The sequence below is a fragment of the Gavia stellata genome, chromosome 2, assembly GCF_030936135.1.
Source record: "Gavia stellata isolate bGavSte3 chromosome 2, bGavSte3.hap2, whole genome shotgun sequence".
NCBI lineage: Eukaryota > Metazoa > Chordata > Aves > Gaviiformes > Gaviidae > Gavia > Gavia stellata.
In genome coordinates, this window is record NC_082595.1 from 68,611,336 (window position 1) to 68,628,291 (window position 16,956).

Consider the following 16,956-nt stretch of genomic DNA (forward strand, 5'->3'; position numbering starts at 1 on the left):
TGCCCAGAACATGCTGCAGCTCCCTTCTGGCCTACATTAGATATTTCCCTTTCTATAAAGGTCAGGCAGATTCAGATTCAGGGTGGCTGGTCCACATGGGAACACGCAGAACCAGGAGTTTCAAAGCTCTCCTGGTCTCCCAGTTTAAACTGTCAAACTCCAACATCATTGTTTCATTTTCTTCTCTTGAAACTACCTCCCTGAGTTGCCTCTGGTCTCTGGAATTTCTTCACAGACTCAGCAGGAATGGCTCAAAAAATTCTCTCCTAAGCGTGTTTCTTCTCAAATTGAAGGTTCTAGCCGCTTAAAGCCCAAAATTCAATCAAAGGTAAATCCCACCCTTGAGCTAACATTTAAAAAAATTAATAAATTTTTAAATTGTTTTAAAAACACTGTGAAAAAGTATCTGCTCTTCACTCATTTTCAGTAACCAGAATTTGATAGTAAAATTTCAAAAATCCCTCTGAAATCAAGTTAGTAAAAGCCTGTAAAATAAAAGCATCCCATCTACAAGCACATACTCTTATAAATGGGTAAGCATATAGAATGACAGAAGCAACATCAGACCTCATTTTATCTCGTAAGTGATCAAAAGGCCATTTAAGTCAGAACACAAAGACATGAAGATTTAGAAATTCCTATGACAAAGATCCTGTCTTTCACTACTAAGTATAATAGTCAGATAATTCAAGAAATCAGGGGGATATACCACCACAACCAGTTAGCAATTTTTGTGGGGAATAAATAAACAAACAAATAAAAACCAGGTTTCTAAAAATTGAGTAATTTGTTAAGAAAACCTCTATAGTTTTCAGCCTTTTGGCATTGTTCCTCTAACTATCTCCAAAGAAGTGAGATACAAAAATTCAAATATGAGATTCCCCTCCCCCCCACGATCAGTTTTGGAGTAATTGAAGTCCTCAGAGCACAGAACACACTGGCAAGTGCCATATGAAAGTCCTAGATGGATGAGAAATATGAAGGATAATTTCTTTACTTTAAAAAGAATTAAAATAAGACAACTATGTGGTTACTGCAGGTGAGAATAATTATAGTGGATGACATTTATGTTTGGCTAGTTTCTCCTGCTAACTCTGTCAACTGTTCTCGCCCAAGTGTTTAAATTAATTTCATTTTTCACTTAATCCAATTCCCATTTCTAGTCCAATTTATAATCATTGCTTCCCCACACTAGCGTGGCATTAAATTACTGTCATTCTTGGCCATTAAGTCAGCCGAGTAGATCAAAACCACCACAGCAGTGCCATGAATTTCATATCGAATACATTCCTTTTTGTTGCATTGTAGAAGCTGATCATCACTGTCAGAAGCTACATTATATCAATTTCTGATTTTTCAGGCAGAAGCAACACATTCTGAACCAAAAATGGAGATAAGATCTTTTTTTTTTTAAATGAACACTGCATTTTCTCTGGTCAAATCCCGCTCACATTATTTTGCAAGTACCCACTGAAGAACAGGCCCACACAAGCCTAAATTTTCATCTGCTACCAATGTTGCAACCATACTTCTCCTTACTGTGAACTGCAAATTTATTGCTCCCTTTAATACAAAGGGAATGATCAGAGAGGAAAAAAACAAAACAAAACCACCTTCCCTGATGGTACTCGAATTTCTTTGTGTGCTCAAATTCAACTCCGGAGCCAAATTCACTTTTACATTTAGCAATACACAGACTTTTTAACAAGAGTTGCCATCTCAAATACAGCCGTTCATGTCCTTCTTATGGAGAAGATAGACTTAAATAAGATTACAGCTCAACTAGAAAACCCCAGGGAATCCTGAGTTGGTGTCCGAGGCAAGGTTCTACACTTTTCTGTTCAGGGCCAACTTGAAGTTCAGTCACTTCCAAGCTTGCTTTCAAAAAAATATCTCCAGAAATTTAATTTCTGCATAGTCAACTTTACTGTTAGAAAATGATGTGATATTCTAAAAGTAAGGACAATGCTTGATCTCATATTCTGTGTGGTTCATATAACATGCTGATCTATAGTGTTAAATAAACAACACCTCAATTTCCATATTAAAATTCCCTTCCCTAAAAGCACTTGCTCTCACTTGGAATTGAACGCAAGATATACCTGCAAATCTAACTGGATCGCTATTGAAGAAACCCTGATGTGACTTCTTCCCCCCTTTAAATATTAGAAGTACTATTTTCGGCACATCTGCCAACTCGATAGCTGCCCAAATGCACATTTTCTCCATGCATGCTTATACAGGAAGAAACAAGGACTTTTGTTGCTTGTATGCACAATAAATCACAATGATATTTTTTATAAACACTGTACGGACCTAACAAAAAAAAAATCTTACACTTAAGAGGCGTTAATTGGTATGACTGCATTATTTTTAGTGTCCTACTAAAGCAAGAGCTTATTATTCCCTAACAGTTTCTCAGAGTACTCATACCTAACTTAGTACTTCATACATAATAACTGCAAAGTGCTTTACAGATACTGTCAAATTATTCACAATCTGAAAAGCAGACAAGAGATGAAAGAGTTTTTCTGGAATACTTTCAAATTTAAGTAAAAATTTATCTCTAATCATTTGTTAACTTGAACAGAACAGAGATCTGACTGACTAGTTATATATTAGGAGATTTTTAAGCATCTGCTCTAACTATACTATTTGTTCAGCACACCACTGGATTTCTGTAGACTCTCGTTAAATGGTAAACTTGGTTTTCGGATAAAAACTCTACACAGTTGTTGAACACCCCTCAGAGGCCTTACCCCCGCCAACCTCTTCATCCAGGCAGATCCCAGAATCAACAGGAATCGTTAAGGCTACAGTAAATCTTTACCCCATGCGCTATAGTTAACAGGATTGTGGCTTCTGGGTCTACTCATGATCTTTTCATGACTAAACGAACGCTGCCATTAACATTTACAGAAGTAAGACTCACCCCAACTTGCTTCTGAAACGTTTGTAAGATATTCTCCTACCCCTACAAAACCAGACAAATCTATAACAAGCTTAAAAAAAAAAGTATTCCCACTGTTTACTAAGATCAACTTCTGCGGTTCACCTCACCACACTAAGTTTTAAACTGTAGCTCCATTTCTTTCGCATTTCATTGTAGTGTACGGTGCCAAGTATACGGCTTGCCAGTGTTTGTGTGTGACAGTTATGTATATCAACTGTCACTTAGACTCTGCCAGAGACCATACAGACAAGCTGGCTTCGCTCCGCAGGCTGAATTCACCCTCCATCGATGCCCTGGGAGACTCACAGCAACAAGTCATCAGCAACCTGCAGCATCGCGGCAACCCATCATTTTTCAGTAGAATTGCTCCAGATTGACCAAATAGGAAATTTAGTGCTGAGAACCAAATCTTTCCCCACCCTAAGTATTTAACCACCGGAGCAGTACCTTTTAAATTCCTAGGGCTGCAGATTTAATCTTCCAGCAATCAAGGTGCCTAGCTCCTCTCCAGCTGGGAGCTCTCGCATATTTAAACACTGGAGAGGAGCTTGTTTTTGTCGCTCAAACGAAGAGCGTCAGGTCTGGATACACGAAGAGAACCGCTCCTACTAAGTAAGGAGACGCCTTTCAACGCCCGTTTCGAGGCAGCAGAGCCGTGTTTTAAGAAACCGCCACAACCCGAGCACCTGGAGCACGTCCCCGCACAACCCCGGAGGGAGCGGGACCCACCGCGCCCCGGAGGCACCCCCCGGCTCGGCTTCGCCCTTCTCCCCTCCCCCCCCGCCGCCTCCTACGCCGGAGTTACACTGAGCCGAGGGCCGGCGGGACCGCTGAGGCGGGCGCCGGCCGTTACCCAGGGACGCCCCAACGGTCGGAGCTGCCGTTTGAACCGTCTCCCTGGCAACGAGGACACTCACCCCCCCGGCAGCGGTGCTTGAGGGGCGGCCCCCGCCTCGCCCCGCCGCCCTGCTCCCGGTTAGGTAACGGCGGCGGCGAAGCACCGCCTCAGGCCCGGCCGCTCTCTCACCTCGCGGCAGGTGCCGGGACCGCGCACGGCGGCGACACCGCCTCCCCGCCCCGCTCCGACGGCACGGGGGGACGAGCCGCGGAGAACGAGCTCCCGCGCCGCAGACCCGCCGGGCCGGCTGTGCCGCTCCGGTGCCTGAGCAGGAGGAGCTTCCCCGCCCCGCCCAGTGCGCAGCGGCGGCCCGGCGCGGCAGGGCCGCACCTGCCGGAGGAGGGGCCGGGTTGTGCCGAGGGACCCTGTCGCCGGCTCTCGGTCACTCCCGAAGTGTTGCAGAGGCGGCAGCGTCCACCGTGCCCCCGGCAGGCGGCGGCCGCCGGCAGCGCCACAGGCTTCCCGCCCGCCGGGGCCGCGGCCCTGCGGGAGGGCTGGAGGGAGCAGGCCTGGCCAAGCCCTTGAAGTAGCGATAAGTTTGTGAGCAGAGCACCTGAGAGGCGTGATCACCACAGGGACAGCGGGGTCAGGAGGGTTGTCGGCCGGAGGAGGGAGTTGGGAAGGCAGATTTTTGGACAAGAAATACGGCTGCAAAAGGAGAGGTCTCCAGAAGGGCAGGTCCATTGCAGGGTCAGGGCCTGAGTGCTACATCTAGGATATTAAAGTATCAGTGCTTTGTTATCCTATTAAGGATTTCGATGCGGCTTTTAAAAAACCTTCTTGCAAGAGTGACAAGGGACACCTCTCTGAGATAAAACTGCTGCACACAGGCGTGCTGCAGCCGTGTATTTTTCCAGATGCTGTCTTTGCAGGGACACAGTACCCAGCTTTGCAAAGAGGCTCAGTAACAGCGCTTGTCTTTCAACCTTGCCTCATGGAACTGTGAGGTGGTGGGAACTTTTCTTCCTCCACCCTCTAACTGATCCCATGATTGTGAAGAATGTTCAGGAGAATTAAAAATGAAATCTAATGATTAGTGAGCCACTCATACAATTTAGCAAGACTGGACAGTGCTTTAATATATAGGAGGAAATCCTATTTTGAGAATTGTTTGGAGCAGCACTAGTTTTGAGCACAGTCTGTATCTTGCTACTGGAATTTTTAATGAGTCAGTTCCTATTTTCTGAGCTGTACAGTTAATACAAAAACAGTAGCTCCTGAGAATCTCTGCCTCCATCTCCAATATACTTCCACATTAAATTTTACCTACGTGTCACATCAGAGTTCAAGCCTTTTTCAGACGACAGTTCCCTACAATATTTTTCAGAGAATGCAGGCCTTTAGTTAAGCCTGCTTTAAATTGCCCATGAAAGGCATCTAGGAATACCACAATTCTTCATCTGCAGAGCAGACAGTAAAAACTAGAAAGTCAGTTCAGAAAGCACACAGCACAAGATGCGGTATATGGTGCCTTTTGTGTAGTAATGCAAAGCTTCTCCAAGTCAAGTTTGAAGCAGGTTGGCACCAATGCAGTGCAATACTAGGCAGAGGCCCATTTCTGTTTCAGAACAAAGGCATAAACACAGAGCCTCAGCTTCGTATCAGGGCCCGTTAACTCATGTGCAATATGAAACGGTTGTGGCTACATTACCTTTTATTCCAGGGCTATTTTGATCAGTGTTAGCTTAAACACGTCCACACCTTGCTGCGTGGCACAGGGTGGACACGACAAGGTAAGTGAAGAGCAGAGCCTCCCTATACTCAGACATTTCTGAGCCACTGTAACTAGAAACTTAGCAGGAACCGGAGTGCAGAATTGCAGGAGGCACAGTGCCAGTGATAGAGGTGAGCGGAATGTGAGCAGACAGTTGGCTGGAGCTCAAGGGGCTGCAAAAACATTGAGGGACGGTCAGTGCTTTGCCTCTTTCCCTGGCACATTGGCCCTGAGGCCCAGCACGGGCTTCCTTGGGCTTCCAGGGAGGTGGCTGCGCAAAGAACGTGAAGGACAGTAACATCCGGGTGGTGGTGTGGTGCAGGCCTCTTCATGCGTCAGGATGTAAAGCAAATGCCTACACTTTTGTAGACTCTGATCAAGCAAGAAAAGAAGTTAGAGTCTGCACTGGAGGTGTCACAGACAACCAATACATACAGGAGCGTTGTCGCATTTTGGATGAAGTTATTATGGGTACAACTGTACGGTGATCATTTATGGCCAAACTGGTATTGGAAAAGGGAGCCCCAATGAAGAACATACTTGGGAAGAGGATTTGCTACCAGGTATAATATATTGTATCGAATATTAGAAAAACTCGTAGAGATTGATACTAACTTTTTTTGTAAAAGCCTCTCTTCTGGAAATCTATAATGAAGAGCTTTTTGATCTGAATCCTATTCCCAATGTTGGAGAAAGACTGTAGATGTTTGATGATCCCATAAACAAGACTTTTTTTGAAAATTTGAAAGGCTTGGAAGTAATACCTGTACAAAACAAAAATGAAGCCTACCAAATCTTGGAAAGGGGTGCAGCAAAAAGAACTACTGTAGCTACTTACGTGAATGCATATTCCAGTTGATCCTACTCTGTGTTTTCTGTTACCAAAGAAACCAGAGCAGATGGACAAAAGCTTGTTAGAACTGGGAAGATAAACTTGGTTGACCTTGCAGGAAGTGAAAACACTTCGGTTTGGGGTAGTTGATAAAAGAGCTTGTGAAGCTGGAAATACCAAGTAGTCTGTTCTGACTGGAGAAAGAGTTATTACTGCTCTTGTGGAAGGAGACACAGAGAATCTTAACTTCAAAGAATCCTTCAAGACTCTCTTGGCGAACAACAAAGAACATCAATAATTGCCACAGTTTCTCCCACATCTATAAATCCTGAGGAAACATTAAGTACACTGGGATAAGCTTCCAGACAAAATAACATAATGAAGCCTGAAGTTAACCAGCAGCTACCAAAAGGAGCTATTATTAAGAAAGATACCGAAGAGATTGAGCATCTAAAAGGAGACCTTGCTGCTGCATGAGAGTGAAATGGAGTCTATATTTTCACTGGAAATTCATGAATCTCTTGAAGGAAAGCTGACAGTTCAGGAAGAACACATTGCAGACTATATTGGCATAATCAGTGTCATGGAAGAAGAAGTGAAAACAATCAGTAAACCATTCAAAATTAATAAAAGCAAACCTTAACAACGAAAACAGATCTGCAAATCAAGGAGAAAGAACTGAAAGAAGCACAGACAGATCTGCAAGAAACCAAGGTTCCTCTGGCTGAGAAAGAATATGTGGTTTTGGAAGTAACAGTTTTGGAAAACACCAGAGAAAAGCTTCATGGCACAGCTAGCCATTTGGTTAGTACTGTTAGTACAAAATATATATCTATGCAAAACTGGATCATAAGAAGGCTGTTGATCCACACACTGCTATCATCCAAATACATTTCCAGGAGAAATGAATGTTCTGTTCAACAAAATACAAGATTCAGTTAGTGAGCACAGTCTGAAGCAGCCACAGATGTTGACATCTTATGCATATTATATAGGTGGTCTCCTATCTACCAGTTGTTCAGCGGCTAATATATTTGCATTAGTTGTATCGGTGTCTTTTGCCTCTGTTAAAAAATCGCTGTCCACTGAACTTTCTTATATGTCTGAAAAAATATTACAAAATAAGACTCTGCCATTTGCTAGTAAAGCTGAGCTGTTGAGGTTGACTGAGGAGCATGTATGTCAGTTAAGAAGAGCATTAAATATCTTGACACCAATGGTGGAAATTGTCCCGGAACTAAACTGTCAGTTTCAGAATAACACGAAGCAATTTTCTGCTGTGGCTGATGAGATGGAGGGCCATAAAAAGAAATTTATATCTTCTTAGGAGATCTCTGTATCACTCTGAAAAAATTACAGGAAGAAACAGACAGTGTTTTTCTTCAGCTGCAAAATAGTGTGAAAATTTAAGAGAAGAAGTGGAAATGGCAAGGCTTGTATACAGAAAGAACACAAATGAATTAGTGTCTTCACTGCAAAGCCAGCTGGACCTGTTGGCACAGGAGATACAGAAGAACTTAGCTGGTATACTGTCAAAAAATGGAAGTTTGAAGACCACCATCACTGCTAGGCAAGAAAATGTTTACCTGGAAACTATGGACCTAGTCAGCAGTAAAACTTCAGCTTCAAAACAAATTTATTGCATCTCTGGGTAATTTCTGTCGAGAGCTCAAGGACATAAATGATGAAAACAAGAAGATGCTGGTGGAGTCCATTGTCTGTTCTCAGCAATTTCTTAGCAATCTCAAATGTGTCTCAAGATACTGGTAAACGGAATGAATTTAAAACTGCTCAGACTGTCAGCTTTATGGATCAGTAGGAGTCCTCCTTCAGCAATGAGAAACAGCAGCTTCAGTGTTTACAATAGAAAAGAGAAAGTTTATGATTGAGATCAGTATTTTGTATTGGATATGTTGTTCTGCATTAAGTTGCAGTAGATGTGGTTTGGAACTACCACATTGTACAAATAGATCCTACAATAGATTTTATTATACGCATATCAAGAATACAAATAGTCTTTTGTGTTCAAAGTTCCTTGACATACTACTGGCACTAAAACAAACTAATTGACAATTTTAAAAGCATTGGAATTCACCCGTGAGAGCTACAAACCGACAGCCTATACTGACCTCAAAAAAAGAGGGAGTATGTCATGTTGCTGCCAGCCACGTTCAAGGTCTCCACATCCGTGCTCTCATTTAGAGGCCTGACTGAATGACTGCTAAAAAAAGAATCTTATTGATTTCCAGTATGTGCTCACTGAAAGCCAGTCAATAAGTAAGAACTTACTCAAAGAATGGAATTGTCCTGTGGCTATTGGAAGGTGGGAGCTAGACAGCAAGCAATTCTGTGTAATGGCGAAATGCAATGGATTTAAGTATTATATAGAACTTCTCTGAAGAACAATAGTGAATTGTGGCTTGCAGCATTTACGAAGTGTGTGACTGTTAAAGAGACAGAAAAATTATCCTTAAATATAGACTTGTCAGGCTCTTTTATTCTCTCTCTATATATAAAAGCTTATATTGCTACAAATATACTCCCTTAGATATTTTTTATAAGTCTGACTTTAGAGATTGGCATCAGTGTAATTTCTTTATCACTACAACATATGGCAGTCTTCCCTGCTGCCAAAACAAGGCCATGTTTCAGCCTTAGGGTACAGCTGGGTTGAACTTAAAACTGCGACTGTTTTCACACATAGATACAGAATTTCATTTTACTCCTTCTGACACCATAAAGGAAAAGTAAATTCAAAATTCCTGTCACCGTAACCTCTATGAACACTACAGTGCCTAGTGGTTCCAGCCACTCTAGGAAGTGCTTTTTCCTTCTAGGTTTTGGATAACATCTAAAATGACAATCAGTCACTGCTATGTCAGGATCGTGTATCACTCAGCTATCCACACTGAAAACTTCTTCAGTTCAGATCCCAGCATGAATTTGCAAGATTCTGAATCTTATGGTGAGTTTCCCACATAAACACAAGTTATAGCAATCTCTGTCCATGGGCAATCAATGATTCTGTAAACCTGTTCTCAGAGGCTCTTTACAACTCATCCGTACTTAACTCATCATTTCCTCTTAGAGTGTTCTTCCTGATTCACAAAGCTGAATGTAAACCTGCTGTACTGGTGCATGTTATCTCAACATTCTGAAAATTAGTCAAATCCTAGTTACTTTTGAAAGTATACCAACCACCACTATTTTTATTAAAACCATAAAAATATCAAACACTACACTAAGTTCTGAGCAGTTTGCTCAGCCGAGCATTTTCCAGATCACATGGCAATACCACAAGCATCTAAAGCAAACAAACAGAATAAAGGTTCAACATTAGAAAAAGGAAGAACAGATAGTATCTGCAATCCTATTCTTTAACCTTTCAACTGGAGCTAGAATAAAAACCGTAAGTGCCTCAGGTTTTCTGCGTATTGGTGGAGCTGACAAACACCAATTGCATGACAGCACCTGCTTAAAAGAAGCCCAGTGGGCAAAAGAAAATTAAAACAGATAAGGGAGTAACTATTCCCTTCTCACTAGTAGATATATAAATAGTGTTAGCTATAACATTGGAGTTGTCTACTGCTTTGACCTGGTTCTTTCATCTGGAACAGGTTTAGTCAGATGAGGTGACATTCCCTAGAGAAGGAAGGAGGCTTGCTGATGGGTAGCAGGGTGTGTAAGGTCCTGTTCTGAACCTTGAAATGCTTCCTCTGCCATGCATGTTGTTCTGAATAGAGCTCTGGATGTAGCACTTAACATTACAGAAAGGAAAAAAGGAAGTGGAGGTTAGACAAGAAACTAACAAAACGGTTCTCTAAGCAACCCGTATAGTCCTGTTGACAGGTAAATTGCTGGCCACTGAAAGTTAACAATTTTTTTATTCCTCCATCTCCCTTTTCTAGATCCCCCTTCCTCCCATAGAACAGTTGAACATGGCTCAGCTTGAGGCTGCTTTAAACAAAATCATTCTCCACTTCTGAACTGTTGAAATCAAAATAGTCTGGCACATTAGATGTGACAATCCACAGCTTTTATTTCTGTGAGATAGGAAGTGTATTCTAACATCAAGCAAGCATATTTTACTGCCAATACTCTGAAAATGTAGTTGCTCCATTTAGCACGTGGCTGCTGCAAGAGGGACTGGAGGCTCTGACGTACAGGAAGTTCCATGACCAGAGGAAAGGGATCACAGAATGGCTGGCAAAGGAAGAGCACGGCTAAAGCCTTGGGGAAAATGATCAGGAAGAGAGGGGGAGACCGTGCACTTCTGCAGTGCTTTTTCCACTGTGATAGATATACAATGCTTTACTGAGCCTGGTGCAAGCCTTGGCACTGCCACTCTGCTAATGAAAGCGTAGGCCTCAGTGTAGAGCACTTTGCATGCCTTTGTTTTCAAAACCAGTGTACCTCAGGAACCACAGCCTCTTCAGCTTTTTCTTGCATTCAGGTCCTTCCTACAATGGAAAGTAGCATGGAGATAGTGAAGATCTGAAAGAATGACTGAAAGTTTTCTGCACTTTTAATTCTGGGACAATTAGACAACCAATCCTCTCCCTGTTAAGAATAGGAGGGAGGATGCAAGTCGAGGAAGAAGAGAGCTCATATCACAGAATCACAGAATCACCAAGGTTGGAAAAGACCTGTAAGATTATCAAGTCCAACCATCAACCCAACACCACCATGCCCACTAAACCATGTCCCACAGTGCCACGTCCACACGTTCCTTGAAGACCTCCAGCAATGGTGACTCCACCAACTCCCTGGGCAGCCTGTTCCAGTGCTTCACCACTCTCTCAGTAAAGAAATTTTTCCTAATATCCAGTCTAAACCTCCCCTGGCACGACTTGAGGCCATTTCCTCTTGTCCTGTTGCTAGTCTCTTGGGAGAAGAGACCAACACCCACCTCTCTGCAACCCCCTTTCAGGTAATTGTAGAGAGCAATATATTAAGTAACTTACTGAGCTTAGTCTGTCTGCAGAACCAAAGGGCTTTCTATTAGAGGGTCCTCATCCTTTCCATGATTAAAGCTGTCAGGGCTGACCTCACTGTTATGCCTTCAAAAGCCTGAATGATGAGTAACAAAGTTTTGTTTGAGCCACTTGCTGCTTGCTCTCTCTCATGAGGAAAGAAGCAGCAGCTACACAAAGGACCTTACTGCAAGCAAGCTCTGGAGCCTGAAATGGCATCAAAATGACCTGAAGCTGAATATGTAATTCAGCAGAAAATTTGCCACAGTCCAGAATGTTCATTAAGAACAAAATAACTATGTACACCAGCAATTCCTTCCTCACAGAGTTTTAAAAAAATTGTTTTTAATTCTATAGTCATTAAGCCCTGTAAGTCAGAACATCAGAAGACTAGGAGAATAAGAAAAGCTAGCAGGTACACATTAGAAACACAGCATGTGACAGAAATATGAGCCTGTGTAGCACATTGTCCTTAGTCTTCCTCAACCTGGGACTATTCACTTTTCAGGCACCACCTTGAGAACAGTTGATTCCATAACTGGTCATGGAGTTCCAGTCTTTTGCCATGCAAAAGCACTTGCAGACATCAGTTACTGTAGGCTGCTGCACCCTGCACTTACAGTTTTGGGTTTACTGAGTTTTAAGTTGTTTCTGCAAATGCCACCAGCCTTTCAGCCTTCTTAGTGTGTGTTCTAACAGTTCTCTGTGTTTTTAGAGCATCATTGAAGGTCCTGTATGGCTTCATGTTGTCAGGGCATGAGTTCATATACCGCGGCTGGAAGAGCTAGGTAGATTCCCAAAACAATGATGTTCTGCAGATACCAGTGATGCAAGGTCTCAGCTTATTCAAGTGTCTCAGCGTCTGACCTGAGACCCCTGCACCTTGACAGCTTTTCCCACATTTGTGCACTGGAAACAGAAGATATTCTAGTTAACACAGTCACTGAAAGATGAGTATGAGTCTATTCACAGCAGCACTTACGCAGTTTGGAAACCTTAGTCTCTGAAAGCCTACTATTTTTGTGTACGTGACTGGTGCTGTTAAATCAGTGGGGAAAGAGCTTTTGTAATCATACTGGTGGCAGAAGCATGGCTGTACTAGGTCAGACCAAAGAATCACCGAACACAGTGTGACTGAACCCTCACAGGTTGACTTTCCGATGCTTAACACTTTAGTTAAGGAACAGTAGAAATCTGGAGTAGGTAGTTTCCTAACATAAATCTGTTCTTCTAACACGATGTAATCTTTAATCAGGCAGCTGGTGATAGAAGGTGAATGCAAGTTCCACGTGTATGTGAATTAGCTTATTTTGCATGTCGTGGAAATGCCAGTAGGAATAAGGAGCATTCTGGGTGTAATATGTATCCTTTTGTCCAAGTTGGCCAGTACATATGTTTTGTCTATTTCCATTCTTGTCGTTACCTAGCCATGGAAGTATCTGAATACTGCAAAAGCCACTTTAGCATATCTCTGCATAGTTACCCCACAAATGAGACATTCAGGCACAGCTCTTTGAAGGATCCATGCTTGCTTCCTCAACAATTTGTTGGACTGGTTAGGCTGCATGCATGGTGGTCTGTAATACATTCTGCCATTTGGATCATGATGAAAGACAAGAAGCAGTGCTCCATATACCAAATACTAGATGGACTGCTTACTCCATATGGCACAAACTTGCCTTATCTTGTGACAAGATTTAGGTATACTAAATGTTACTCCATCCAGTATATGTCGGAATAGATATGTATGTATGTATTTGAAGTTGAACTTCTGTAACTGAAGGATTTTTAACAGGTACACTAGTCCAGAACACAATATACCTCTTTTCAACACTACAAAAAATCGAAGAGATCCTGTAACCAAAAACCCCCGCAAAAACAACAAACCAAACCTTGAATGGAGTATTTGATGGATTCACAGATTGACAGTTGACATTTATCTGGAGTTCAGATTAAGACTGTTAAGCTCATTTTGGACAAAAAGACCTGTACACATGGCACTTAAACCTGAAAATTAGAGCACTCCTAATGCATTCTCTTTAGGTCAACAAATAGTGACATATGGAAAAGTAGTATCTTGTATCAGCTACTCTAATATAGTCAAGAAGAGTGGACAAGCTTTTGGAGACACAGTCCTTCCACTACTCATCTAGGTTGCATAAAATCAGCCTAGAGTTTTCCAATAGAAAACACTGACTGGAAGAGCTTATAGGAAATACTTCCCTTTTTTGGAGATAGCACACTTCCTTTACTTAAGATCCCCAATACAGGACCTTCTCCTCAGGAGAGGGAATAAATAACTTTTTTAGGATTCAGGCTCTAGATATGCTTTCTAAGACCATATCTCAAAGACCTAAACAGGGCTTATTTTAGAGGGATCAGAGGGTATGGAAATCCCAGTAGGTTGGCACATAAAAGATGAGTGACAACAGCATGATGAACAGTCATCTAGATATAAGACAGAGGAATCTGGCATTTCTGATGCGTGGTGCACACTAGAGGAAGGCAGTCTTAGTCCCCAAAGCTAGGATGTAAGAGATTGTTCAGTCTGTTTTATGTAGACACTTCATATAGTCAGTAAGAGGAAGATCCTTAGCGCATCAGTTAGAAGTCCTCCTCTCTTCATTGACAAAATAGGAGACATAATAGCCCTACCTTAGATACCAAAGGCTTGAAACCCCTCAGCCACTTTCTGGATTGTGATTGTACTTCAGGATGACATATGCGCTGCGCTGCTTACTCACCCTCTTAAATGAGAGCATCTGAAAACCAATAGAATGAAATATTAAGCAGCAGTTCAGCAGTGGCTTTTGGGGTCACCATTCTGGATGTACCTACATTCCCCCTAAGTCCCATTTAGGCTCTGAAATCTTTTGTTATAGATGGTTCTTGGTTTTTCACGGCTATGCCTGTTTTTGTCACCGGGTAGCCCGTGTATAAAAGTACCCTCATACCTCTAGAATTCTGTAAAATTGAACACACAGAAATTGCAAGGACTGTACTAACAGAGCCACCTAAGTGTCTAGGAAGTAGAAAGCCAGTATGGCTTTTGAGTAACCCAAACTGGAAAATATAGCTTGTACTCTTGTGATTCTGCTTTTTAAGGTTCACGCCTTTATGTTATTAAAAAAGAATTGAAGATATGACCTGACTAGGATGCAGACAAGTCTGAGTACTGATTTAAATGTAAAATTTTTTGATGACATAGATATCTTGGTTGGGATTGCAAAAAAACCCCAATTATAATAATTTAGCATAGCTGTCACAAAAAAATGGTACTGAAATTGCAATTATACCTGAGGCAAAAAAAATGCTTTATCAGCACACTTCATTTTGCTGAGTACTGATAAATGGCAAGGATAGTATCACAGCATGCAGCTATGCTGTTGTATCTTCAGCAGTTTTCAGGCTAACCTTGCCAAACTTGTACTGAAACAGAGGAGTGCTTACACAGGTTACTAACATTATCTGAATGTGACTGCAGGAACTATCAGCTGTGGTACAGTATGTAACAATACAGACAGAAAGGAGTAATAAAGATTTATACATATTGATGTGGACTTCATGTACTAACTGACCTGAGGGTCAAAGAATGCACCTTGACCTATTTTATTTGGCAGTATAGATAACCCATTTATAAGCTGCTTTGTGTTTTCAGATCACAAACTTTGATTAAAAAAAAAAGTGAATGGTTTTCTGCACAGCCAGCGAGCTGAGCTGGCTTACCAGGCAGCCAGAGGAGCCCTTCTTGCAAGGGGGTTGAGGGGTGGCTACGAGCAGAAGAAGGATTCTCCTTTGGAGACAATGCACTTTTAGATTGCAGCCTTAAATTGCTCCTGTTAAGCACACAAAAAGATACTTGAAAGTAATTTCAGGATGATGGATTCCATTCTGGGAACCAGGCACCTTGTGCACATTGTCTGCTGAGGTAGATAGCAAGTTGTAACAGCGCAAGAGACACTAGAAGACAGACTGCATCTAACTTTCAAGAGATGTACCTCTGATTTACGAAAAAGTCTAAATCCTATTTTAGGTTAGTAGGAGTGATAACCTACTTCCATAACAGCTACAGTCAGATACCTGGGGTTTTTTCACCTGAAACGACAGAAGCCATTGCTCAAAACATTCCCCAGAATGATGAGCCTGGAGTGGCAGTGGAACAATCTGGTCTGAAGCCAGGAGGGCTGGGAGTTCTCTGGGGGCTAGCTCCGTACATCTGAGAGGAAGAGAAAAAAAGCAGCAGGGAGGGAGGGAGACAGTTTATGGAAGTTATCAAATGAAACATTTGGCTTGTGACAGCAGGGGCTGTAGATGACAACAGGCCCTCCTGTCCATAAAAGCAACAAAACCATATAATATAGCATTTTCTAAACAGATTAAGGTATTAACAAACAACAAGTAACTTGTCATGCTCCTTCTGATGTATGAACAAAGGGTAAAAGAGTGCAGGAGCAGCTTGCAGAAATGTAAAAATCTCAGTTCTTGGTGGGGTGAGAGGTGAATTTCCCTGTGCAGCAAAGAGGGAACTGCCACTAGATGCCCTGAAGGCATCCTTTCTGCAGGCTTGCAAGAGATTTTACGCCAGGGCAAAACTGGCCCGTGTCACAACCTGTTAAAGAGTCTGGCAGTACTTCTGGAAAGAGAAGCTTGGCTGCTGTAATTCAGACAGGCCATCAACAGACATTTCCTCTGGACTAACTCAGCATATGGAAATATTTAAAATCTCCGTCATCCACAGGCTGAGAGTCCTGCTACTTGTAGGTACAGCAGAGAACCTCACCACAAGGCAGCTGTTAGATGCTGACACCTGATCCCACAGAAAAGCGCTCAGAGGAATTTTTGTCAGTAACTTACTGGAAACAGGTTCTAGCAGTTTTGTGCATGTGAAATTTATCATTTGTTATCACTCATCATTATAGCCTTCTATGGAAAATTCAATTCCTTAATCCATATTAGAAAAACATGAGTCACCCTGACAAACTGTTTATCAACTAATGAAATTTTGACCATTTTCAGCATTAATTTTCTAGCCAAAAAGGTGTTAATCCCTATAAAATTCCTGAACTAATACTCAAAACCACTATTTTTGCATTATATTATGCATATATGAAAGTGTGGTAGCTTCATCTTGATCCTGAAGACATCTTACATAAAGGAAGAACTCTGCCTTCAAGGAGTCTCAGTAAGTCTGCGTTATAACGCTGGAGCTTTGAAGCTTAATCATGCCCTTATTATACAATCTAAAACCGAACTTTTAGTACATAGAGGTAGTACTTCTTTAAATAATTTGGGACCTCTTTAATGGTCTATTTTAGTAGCCCCCAGAGCAACCTGACACTTACATATTTAGACACTGTATCTCTCTATATAATTAGTAAATGTGATTGTTCAAAATCCATCTCTGTCCCACATGCTGCCCCCAGATTTTTGATGCTGTGGAAAGAAGAGACACACAAAAGGGCCCTCTAACTTCAGCAATGATTTCCAGCTGAACTCTAATACTGGTAGTCATGTGTTGGTATCGTTGAAACCTTTTCTTGTTTCTCTAACGCATTCTCTACCAACACAATTTGTATATGTAAGCTC

At 42.0% G+C, this 16,956-nt stretch overlaps 1 pseudogene; it reads left to right on the top strand.

The window, feature by feature from the left end:
* Window positions 1-5,306: 5,306 nt before the first annotated feature.
* LOC104261871 (kinesin-like protein KIF11) lies at window positions 5,307-8,264 on the top strand (annotated as a pseudogene).
* Window positions 8,265-16,956: the final 8,692 nt, after the last annotated feature.